Source organism: Coregonus clupeaformis, unplaced genomic scaffold (genome assembly GCF_020615455.1).
Source record: "Coregonus clupeaformis isolate EN_2021a unplaced genomic scaffold, ASM2061545v1 scaf6748, whole genome shotgun sequence".
In the NCBI taxonomy this organism is placed as follows: domain Eukaryota; kingdom Metazoa; phylum Chordata; class Actinopteri; order Salmoniformes; family Salmonidae; genus Coregonus; species Coregonus clupeaformis.
Window position 1 is genome coordinate 225 of NW_025540202.1, and position 8,789 is coordinate 9,013.

The 8,789-nt window shown below is 45.1% G+C and overlaps 1 pseudogene; it reads right to left on the reverse strand.

Annotated features, from left to right (window-relative positions):
* Nucleotides 1-482: 482 nt before the first annotated feature.
* Nucleotides 483-6,053, reverse strand: LOC123491038 (annotated as a pseudogene).
* Between the last annotated feature and the right edge of the window lie 2,736 nt (nt 6,054-8,789).

Genomic DNA, 8,789 nt, shown 5'->3' on the forward strand with positions numbered 1-8,789 from the left:
AAGGTGATAATACCTGCCATGGAAGTTTCCCAGTTCCTTTGATTGTTCAAAATCATAGTGGAAGAACACTTCACGCCTCAAAGGATAAGATGAACCAACCTTCAAACGAGTCCTTTTTGGCTAGCCACAGCAGTCAACTAGCTAGCTGTTTACACATTCACATGGTTCTTGTCAAACTGTCAGAGTAGGTAGCAAGCAAAACATTCAAAATAACTGTTTAGAAACCACTTGAGGGCAAATAAATCAGATCTGACCGTTCAGACAAGTCACATGGCCAGGAATCAGATTTGTATCTGATTTCAAACCACCTATGAAGGTGGTTTGAAATATGGCTTGGAATATGTACTTTTGGCTGTTCAGACTGCAGGAAAAGAACAGATTCGAATAAGATATGCAAAATAACAATGGATTTGAGTCACTTTAAACTGCCAATGTGAACAAGGCTTAACAAGTATGAGCAACGGCTTAACACTAGCACTTACATGACTGGTGCCGGCTGTGCGGTGAAATTCTTCTTCTTGGGTGCTAGGGGTTCAGGGATGCGTATTTCTCTCTCCCTCTCTGCAGCCCGGTCCCTGTACTTCATCTGTTCATAGAGCGAGAGAGCGAGAGAGCGCGAGAGAGAGAGAGAGAGAGAGAGAGAATGTAGAAACAAACCTAATAACAGGGTTTCTATTAACTGAACCCCAACTAAAACAGTTAGACCAGCGTAGTCTCTATGTCTGAGCCGTTACCTCTGTCTCTCTCCTCTCCTGCTCCTCCAGCTCAGCCTCACTCAGCTTAGATCTGCGGTGGACCTCCAGGTTTTGCTGGGATAAGAAGAAAAATAAGTTAAAGACCTTTCCACTTTATTCACACATACTGTATCAAGCTCTTCCTTTCCCATATTAGATTTTCATAACAGTTGAGTGAGTGGACTATCGTGGAGTCCTTCCTTGGAGTCTGTGATAAGTACCTTGTGGAGGTCTGAGAGCTGCTGGTGGCGCACCAGGCCGTCCTTATTGGGGAACTGTCTCCTACACAGCAGGCAGGCCATCTTCTTCCAGTCTGTCAGCTGGTCCTGCTCACCACCACTACGCTCCGGCTCTGCTGCACCCCCCTCCTCTGGGTCACTGTCTCCACTGTAGGCTGCCACCAGACCACCTGAGAGAGGACACAACCAGATGGTAAGTTGCTACCTTCCCCAGACTGGAAGATGTCCTCTAAAATTACAGCTCATACATTTGAGTCTACTATCAGTATCTTCACCTTCGCTGAGTTGGTTGGGGCCTTCTCCTCAGGGCACTGAACAGCTTCTGACATCAGCATTTCCAAGCTTCCAGCCTGCTGCAAAGTCACACCATAACACTATTCAGTCCTTACATCACAATCTGCCCGTCAAGTCAATCTTAAAGTTTTCCTGGATGGGTTTTCTAAAGGATTCAAGCTATCATGGATAGACTTAAAATGGCTACCTTCTTCTCGATAGTGTGGAAGCCTACGTCAGCGGCCGCTGCCTCCTTCCTCTCCTCCTGGCTGACGGGCTGGAAGCTGGTCTTAAAGTTCTCCTTCTGCTTGTTCAGACTCTTCGCCCATCGCTCCATGTCCTTAGCAATCTGAAAGGCCAGCAGAACAACTCAGTCAGACACACCAACCACAGTATTCAGCTGGATCACTGTAATCCATGTGGGTATGATGTGTGTTAAGTCACGTGTGCTCTCCTCTGCTGCAAAACCAATTGCCCTCTCTGGGACAAACAGTTGAAACTTGAACAAACTACACACAATTATTCGCAAATCTAAAGTTATACTGTCTTGATATCCGAGGTGATCTCCGTCTCCTCTGCCTACCTGCTGAGCTGTCTTGCTCTTGAGCTTGTCTTGTTTCCTCTCCTTGGATTCCTTAGCCTCGTTGCTAGCTGCTGCTGCGTACTTGATCTGCTCAGTTTGGTCGGCGGCTGAGGCAGGGATGTACGTCTGCTTCTCACTGTGTCCCAGTAGATGGGTACTGACTGTGTCTGGGAGTTGTAGTACTGGAGGAGAGGAGAAACTACAACTGTCAAAACACATACATCCACAGACCACGTCTTCACAACTCCGACAGCATTGTGGAACAATTCAGAACAGCAACAGAAGACACTGACTGGTGTGTGGGTACTAACATGGGTATTTGGGTCGTAGTAGAGGACGGTCTGAGGGTCGAAGTAGAGCTGAGAGGACGTCTTACTGGTGAACAGGTGGAGGTGTTTACAGGTACAGCTGTAGATGAAGACAGAGTATGGAATATTAAAAGAGTCAAACACTTGGCTTGAACAGAGTAGAACATTTTAAATCTGAAAGCATTCCACTAAGTTTCTATTGTTTTCCATTCTGCACTGGAACCTGCAATGTCGTCAGTCAGACAGGTGAGTGAGGCTCTTACCTGTGTGTGGCCAGTCGAAAGTGTCAGCTGGGGCTGTTGCTGTGGAAACCGGCGCTTCATGGTTGCAGCTGCTGAGTGAATTCCGGTCTGTTTGGCTTCCGTTTGCTGGGCCAATTGCAGCACCTGCAAAGCACAATCTGGTATGGGAATCTTTGTAGCGAGCATACTGTGAGTAGTGCAGTAAATAAGGCTCGTGTGTGTAAAGTGACAGGCTCATATGTGAAATACATAGGACGTACTTGTGTGGCAGTGTGACAGATTATGGGGGTTGGGTTGGTAGACCCTTGCACCCTGTGAGATCACCACTCCTAGAGCCGCTGGGACACCTGGAGCCGCTGTGAATAGAAGACACCCAGGCTTCATTATGCTATTGCAACACCTCTTTTGGAAACAGACAGCAGCTGATCCTCCTCAAATCAGAACGCTATTAAAGGCATCGACACGGAATGAATTGCAGACTGTATGTTGCCTCATACCTCCCAGTATTCCGTTCCCCTGGGAAGGGTCTCCTGCTGCCTGCTGGTAGTAGGCTTGGTAGTCCTAGCAACACAGAAAGGAACAGTCAGCTCACACGTCATACACTGGAGCATCTGCAATACATCCCAGGGTTTCAGACTAGATAACCATACCTGTGTGTACGGAGCGTTGACCCTCCTCTAGGTAGCTGTACTCTGACAGATGTCCTTCAGCAACCTGCTGAGGCTAGGAAGGAATACACTGCTTCTAGTGTGTGTGTGTGGCAAAACAAAACATCACAGCTGAATGTGAGAGTGTGTGTGTTACCTGGCTGGAGGACCACTGGGCGGCAGCGATGGCTGTGCTGGCCACAGAGAAGGCACTGATCAGTTACCGTCTGGGAGGGAGATCCCCACTACGAGAGGAGAGTAGAGATTAGGGAGACGCTGACATCTCAATGTCCTCTGAGGACATAATTCACTGAAAACCACTGACATCTCTGTGACAGGACACTCACTTCCTGGCACTCTTGGCACTCGAGTCCACACCGATGGTCTTCCCATCCAGCTTGAGGAGGAGGCTGTAGTCAGCGTAGGATGGTTAGGAGCTGAGACGCCTCCTGTGATGCAGAAAAAAAACAAAGCACTTAGAAAATTTTACAGATTCCACTAAAACAAGCCAAAGAGGAGAAGCACCAGTCAAGCAATATGGCCATTCACAATCAAAAGGGACATCAATGAGTTAGAGGATGTTCTGTAGAGAAACTCAAAATCAAAGACCATATCATATGTATATGTGGAGACATCTGCTTAAAGGCTGGCGTACCAGAGGGAGAGGGAGAGCTGTACAAAGCTGTGAAGCCTCTGTTCTGGCCCGTCTGTTTGTCCTTGATGAGACGGATGTTGCTGGGTGACAGTTTGGCGGTGAGGGGGCCAGGGCTGTCAGGATGCCCTCCACCGTGGTCAGAGGGGCTATGTTCCTCAGGATGATTGCTGGAGAGGACAAGCGCATGCACACACAGTATAAATTCCTCACTGGCTCTCCACAAACCCCCTCCCAATAACATCTGACAGGACATCATGGGTGTGTGTCTGTGGAGAGAAGTACTCACTGTCGCCGTAGTAGTCTCCACACTGCTGGATCTCTGTGACTCCAGTGGTGTTGTTGGTCTCACACTCTGTTGAGAGGCAGACAGAATGAGACGCAGGGCATTAGCGTCGCCTCACCCTCAGTACCCACGACAGAGTCCAGGACCATGAGTTAGAAAAAATGTTTCTGCTCCACAGGGATTTGACATCCTCGCTATTCACGCACGTCAATTCTCACGCACGTTTTCAGCTAAATCTGATTTGCTCACAATACTAAGGAATATGATTGGTCAGTGTTTATGGGGCCATGATGACAGACGTGAGAAGTAGGGGTTGGCATTTCTAACGTATAGATATATCAGTATTCTGTACTGCTCCTGTGCGTAGCCCCTTGCCCTGAACATTGTCTCAGGCCATCCAGATGGGTGCAGGCAGTGGCTTCCTGGTTCAGGAACTACTTGCCAGCTTTAGCTGCTCCACACCTGAAGCACTTGCCTCCTCCGGAAATTGTACAGGCCGCACTCGCAAGCAACCGGTCTTACATAATTTTATTGATAATACAGCTACTTTTGTCCAGGACACGGCTGCCTCAGATGAAGAGCAAACTAACAGCGGTGCAGCATACGGTACTTACCTGGGCCAAACGCTTCACCCTGGCAACTAATGAAATCAGGGATCCCTACACCCTGACAGGTGCTCAAACTCATTTGGCAGGAGCTCATTCTGGGCTGTTGAAGTAACTACTTTAATTGAGGGCCTAGCGTTGTCACTAAAGCATTTCAGATGAGGGTGGAAGATAAATATAGGTGTGGGCAGTGAGAGTTGGACATGTAGACCTAAGCCACAGCAGAAACTTACAGTGTTACAGAGCCAGTCTCCTTCAAACTTGTGCTGGGGGATGCTGGTAGTGCATAGCCCACACTCTTGCCTTGGATAGACAGCAGATTTCTGCAAGAGGGGGTTGGAAATGGTGGTCATTTCAAGCTTCCTGGCTGGCACAGATCTCACTCTAGCTGCAAGTAAAAACCAAGCAGTGCTGGCAGGCAGGGAAGGGGAATGGGACCCCCGGTTGGCGTTTGTGTCGAAGACAGACGGAAGGATGTGTGTCTTGAGCTTGTGTACAGAGGATTCTTAAGGTGTTTGGGACCCGAGCATCCAGACAGAGCATAGACAGTGTATAATATTAACATGGGCTGATATTTTTGCAGTCAGCTTTCCTAGAATTAGGGATAAGCTTCCCACAACAGACATTGGATGAACATTTAGTTGCTAAAAAGCACAGCATAAATCAATGAACTCAAAAGAAAAAATGTGGGGGCCAATGGGCTATAAAGAGTTAAAATGCACTATTTGTCCCCCGTTGGCAGCTTCAGCCATTTCTTTTTAAATCAGAAAACTCTTACAAAACCAGATTGGAAGGTACTATCATCTCAAGTTTGGTTTGAAAATCAAGTATTTTTAAGTTAAGTTTCCGTTAAATTAGGCTACATGGCTAAATTTCTCTTTACATTAGAAGTCTTAAAATCTTAAGTCTTACACCCTGAAAATATGGGGGTCTGAGTGGGATCAGTGAAAGGCTAAATAAACCTGTAAAACCATGCAGTCTTTCTGGATACCATATTCAGATTCAATATTGTATTCTCAACATAAATCCAAGTTTGGCTCCAAAACCTCAGTTCTTATTCATATCACTTTGGTTGCCATTTAGTTGTCTTTTTCAGAGCCCCAAGGTAAAAAAAAAAAAAACTAGACTTGGCGATTGTGAAGAAACCCTGATTGGTCTCCATCCGCCGGGTAGCATCTTGTCAAGTGATAAAACTCCCTATGAAACTCGGCTTATACCCAGAACAGCATTCAAATATAGGAGCCCGGGAGGAGTGTTAGTCAGGGTTCCATGGGCACAACATTTCAAACTGTCACAAACTGCTTCAGGGCTCAGTGCTTTGTAGGCAAACAGTGGGCCTTCCTTCGCACTGGGTTTTGCACAGCAAGAAATAATGCAGGATGACACTGGACCATACATACAGTGTGCCTCTGTGATGTTTTTCTCTCATTTGAGCACAGCTTGGCTGGCTGATGCCCTTTCTTACTTACCTTTTCGCTCCACATTCTTAACAGAATATAAAATGGTGTTTCTTAGCATTTCGGCGTATTCATTCTTAACGATTTCAGATTTTTATGTTGCTGTGGCAAACTGAAGTCAATTGAAGCAGATTGGCCCTGTAATCAAATATAGTGTGGGAGAAAAGAGGGACTAGCGTAGGCCGCGCTGGGTCTCACCTGTCCTCTTTTTCATTAGACGGACATCTATTGGCTGGGGTCCCTCCAGCTGGTCCAGGCATTCCGGATCTGTAAGGCAGAAGGACAGACATTAAATCACGTAGCTAAGTTCCTGGAACATGTTTCACTTGACATTATACATAGTTACTAATGTGCTGCCTTTAGTTGTCACTTTATATAACCTACTCTTCGCAGAAATTAGCCAAAACATTTTGCCCCCCTCTTCTTTGAAAGAAAATGGCAGCCAACCAAACCACACAGACAGACAGGTGGTGGGTCTACAGCAGAGAAAGAAGAACTTACATCTCCCTCTGTGACGTGAAGAGACAGGCCCCGGAGCACTTGATAGTCCTTGCTCTCCCTTCTCACTCCCTGGCTCCTCCCTGTATTCTTGCTCAGGGTGAGTCTCCATCAGAGTGGTAGCAGTCTTCAGATCTATCGCTGTTCCCGTCAGCTCCGGAGCTCTCTGCTGGAGTCACATAAAACAGTGTGCATCAGCAGGGTACAACACCAACTTTGTTTTCACTGGCCCAAATTGTCAAAAACTCTACTGTCCAGAACAGAATTTCTACAGGCCAGGACATTTGTATAGTTCTTAAATGCGTTAGGGTCATGCAACGGTCCTATAGATTGGCATGCCTTCTCTCCAATTCAGCCTATTAAGGGCTACATTTGGTTATTATAATGTGTTAAAGCGGCAGTGCAGTTGAAAACGTGATTTTCTCGTGTTACATATACATTCACACACAGTCCCATAGCGTTTTTCTATTTTGTTTGCATTACAACCTGTAGTTTAAATTTAATTTTATTTGGATTTGTCATGTAATGGACATACACAAGAAAAAAAATAACTGGAGTGCGTGCATATGTATTCACCCCACGCATATAAAGCCCTAAATAAGACAAAATACAGATCAGAGGTTAGGAGTTATAAAAAAAAATCAGAAACTTTGGAACAGCCCACAGAGAGGCACCATTAAATCCATTATTTTAAAATGGAAAGAATATGGCACCACAACAAACCTGCCAAGAGAGGCCGCCCACAAAAACTCACAGACTAGGCAAGGAGGGCATTTAATCAGAGAGGCAACAAAAGACCAAAGATAACCCTGAAGGTGCTGCAAAGCTCCCACAGCGGAGATTGGAGTATCTGCCCATATGACCACTTTAAGCCGTACACTCCACAGAGCTGGGCTTTGCCACCGGAAGAAGTGGCCAAAAAAAAGCCATTGCTTAAATAAAAAAAGCAAACACGTTTGGTGTTCACCAAAAACCATGTGGGAGACACTGTTCCCCATATGGAAGAAGGTACTCTCTGGTCAGATGAGGCTAAAATTGAGCTTTTGGGCATCCCAAGGAAGCAGCTATGTCCTGGGCAAAGCTTTCAACCTCATCACCCCGAGAACACCACATCCCCACAGTGAAGCATGATGGTGGCAGCATCATGCCGTGGGGATATTTTTTCCATCGGCAGGGACTTGAAACTGGTCCAAGAGGAATTGAAGGAATGATGGACGGCCTAAAAATACAGGAAATTCTTGGAAACCGGTTTCGTCTTCAAGAGATTTGAGACTGGGGCGGAGTTCACCTTCCAGCAGGACAATGGCGCTAAGCATACTGCTAAAAGAAGCAACATCTCCGAGGTGGTTTTAAGGAAACATTTACATGTTTTGGAATGGCCCTAGTCATGAAGCCAACCTCAATCCATTGAGAATCCGATGGTACTGACTTAAAGATTGCTGTACACCAAGCGGAACCCATCCCAACCCAGAAGGAGGCTGGAGCTGTTTTATTGAGAGCGGGCCAAAATCCCAGTGGCTAAATGTTACCAAGCTTATAGAGTCAATCACCAAGAGACTTGCAGCTGTAATTGCTGCAAAAAGGTGAAAGCTCTACAAAGTATTGACTTTGGGGGGTGAATAGATTATGCACGCTCAAGTTCTGTTTTTTTGTCTTATTTCTTAGTTTGTTTCACAATACAAAAAAATTGCATCTTCAAAGTGGTAGGCATGTTGTGTAAATCAAATGATACAAACCCCCAAAAATCCATTTTAATTCCAGGTTGTGGAGGCAACAAAGCAAGAAGAATGCCAAGCGGGGGTGAATACTTCTGCAAGCCACTGTATGTGTGTGTGTGTGTGTGTGTGTTGAAAAATGACTTTTAGTGGCTCCAACTAAGTGTATGTAATCTTCCGACTTCAAATATATATATTCAAATGAAAGGTTATATATCATCTCTTAAAAACAACTGGTGTAGTTGTAACACAAGATAAATAAAATATACAAGAATGGAGCTATATACAGAAGTACAAAGATCAATGTGCAGGTGTGCCAGGTATACTCTACTGCAGTCAAAGGTTTGCACACCTTCTCATTCAAGGTATTTCTTAATTATTATTTTTCAATTTAAAGTTTTATTAAGTTTTCAATCTATACCAAGAAACACATTTCCACATTCACAATGTGCAATTAAATAAAAAAATATATATAATAATAATAAAAAAATTGTTTATATATATATATATATATATATATATATATATCACATACATACATACATACACA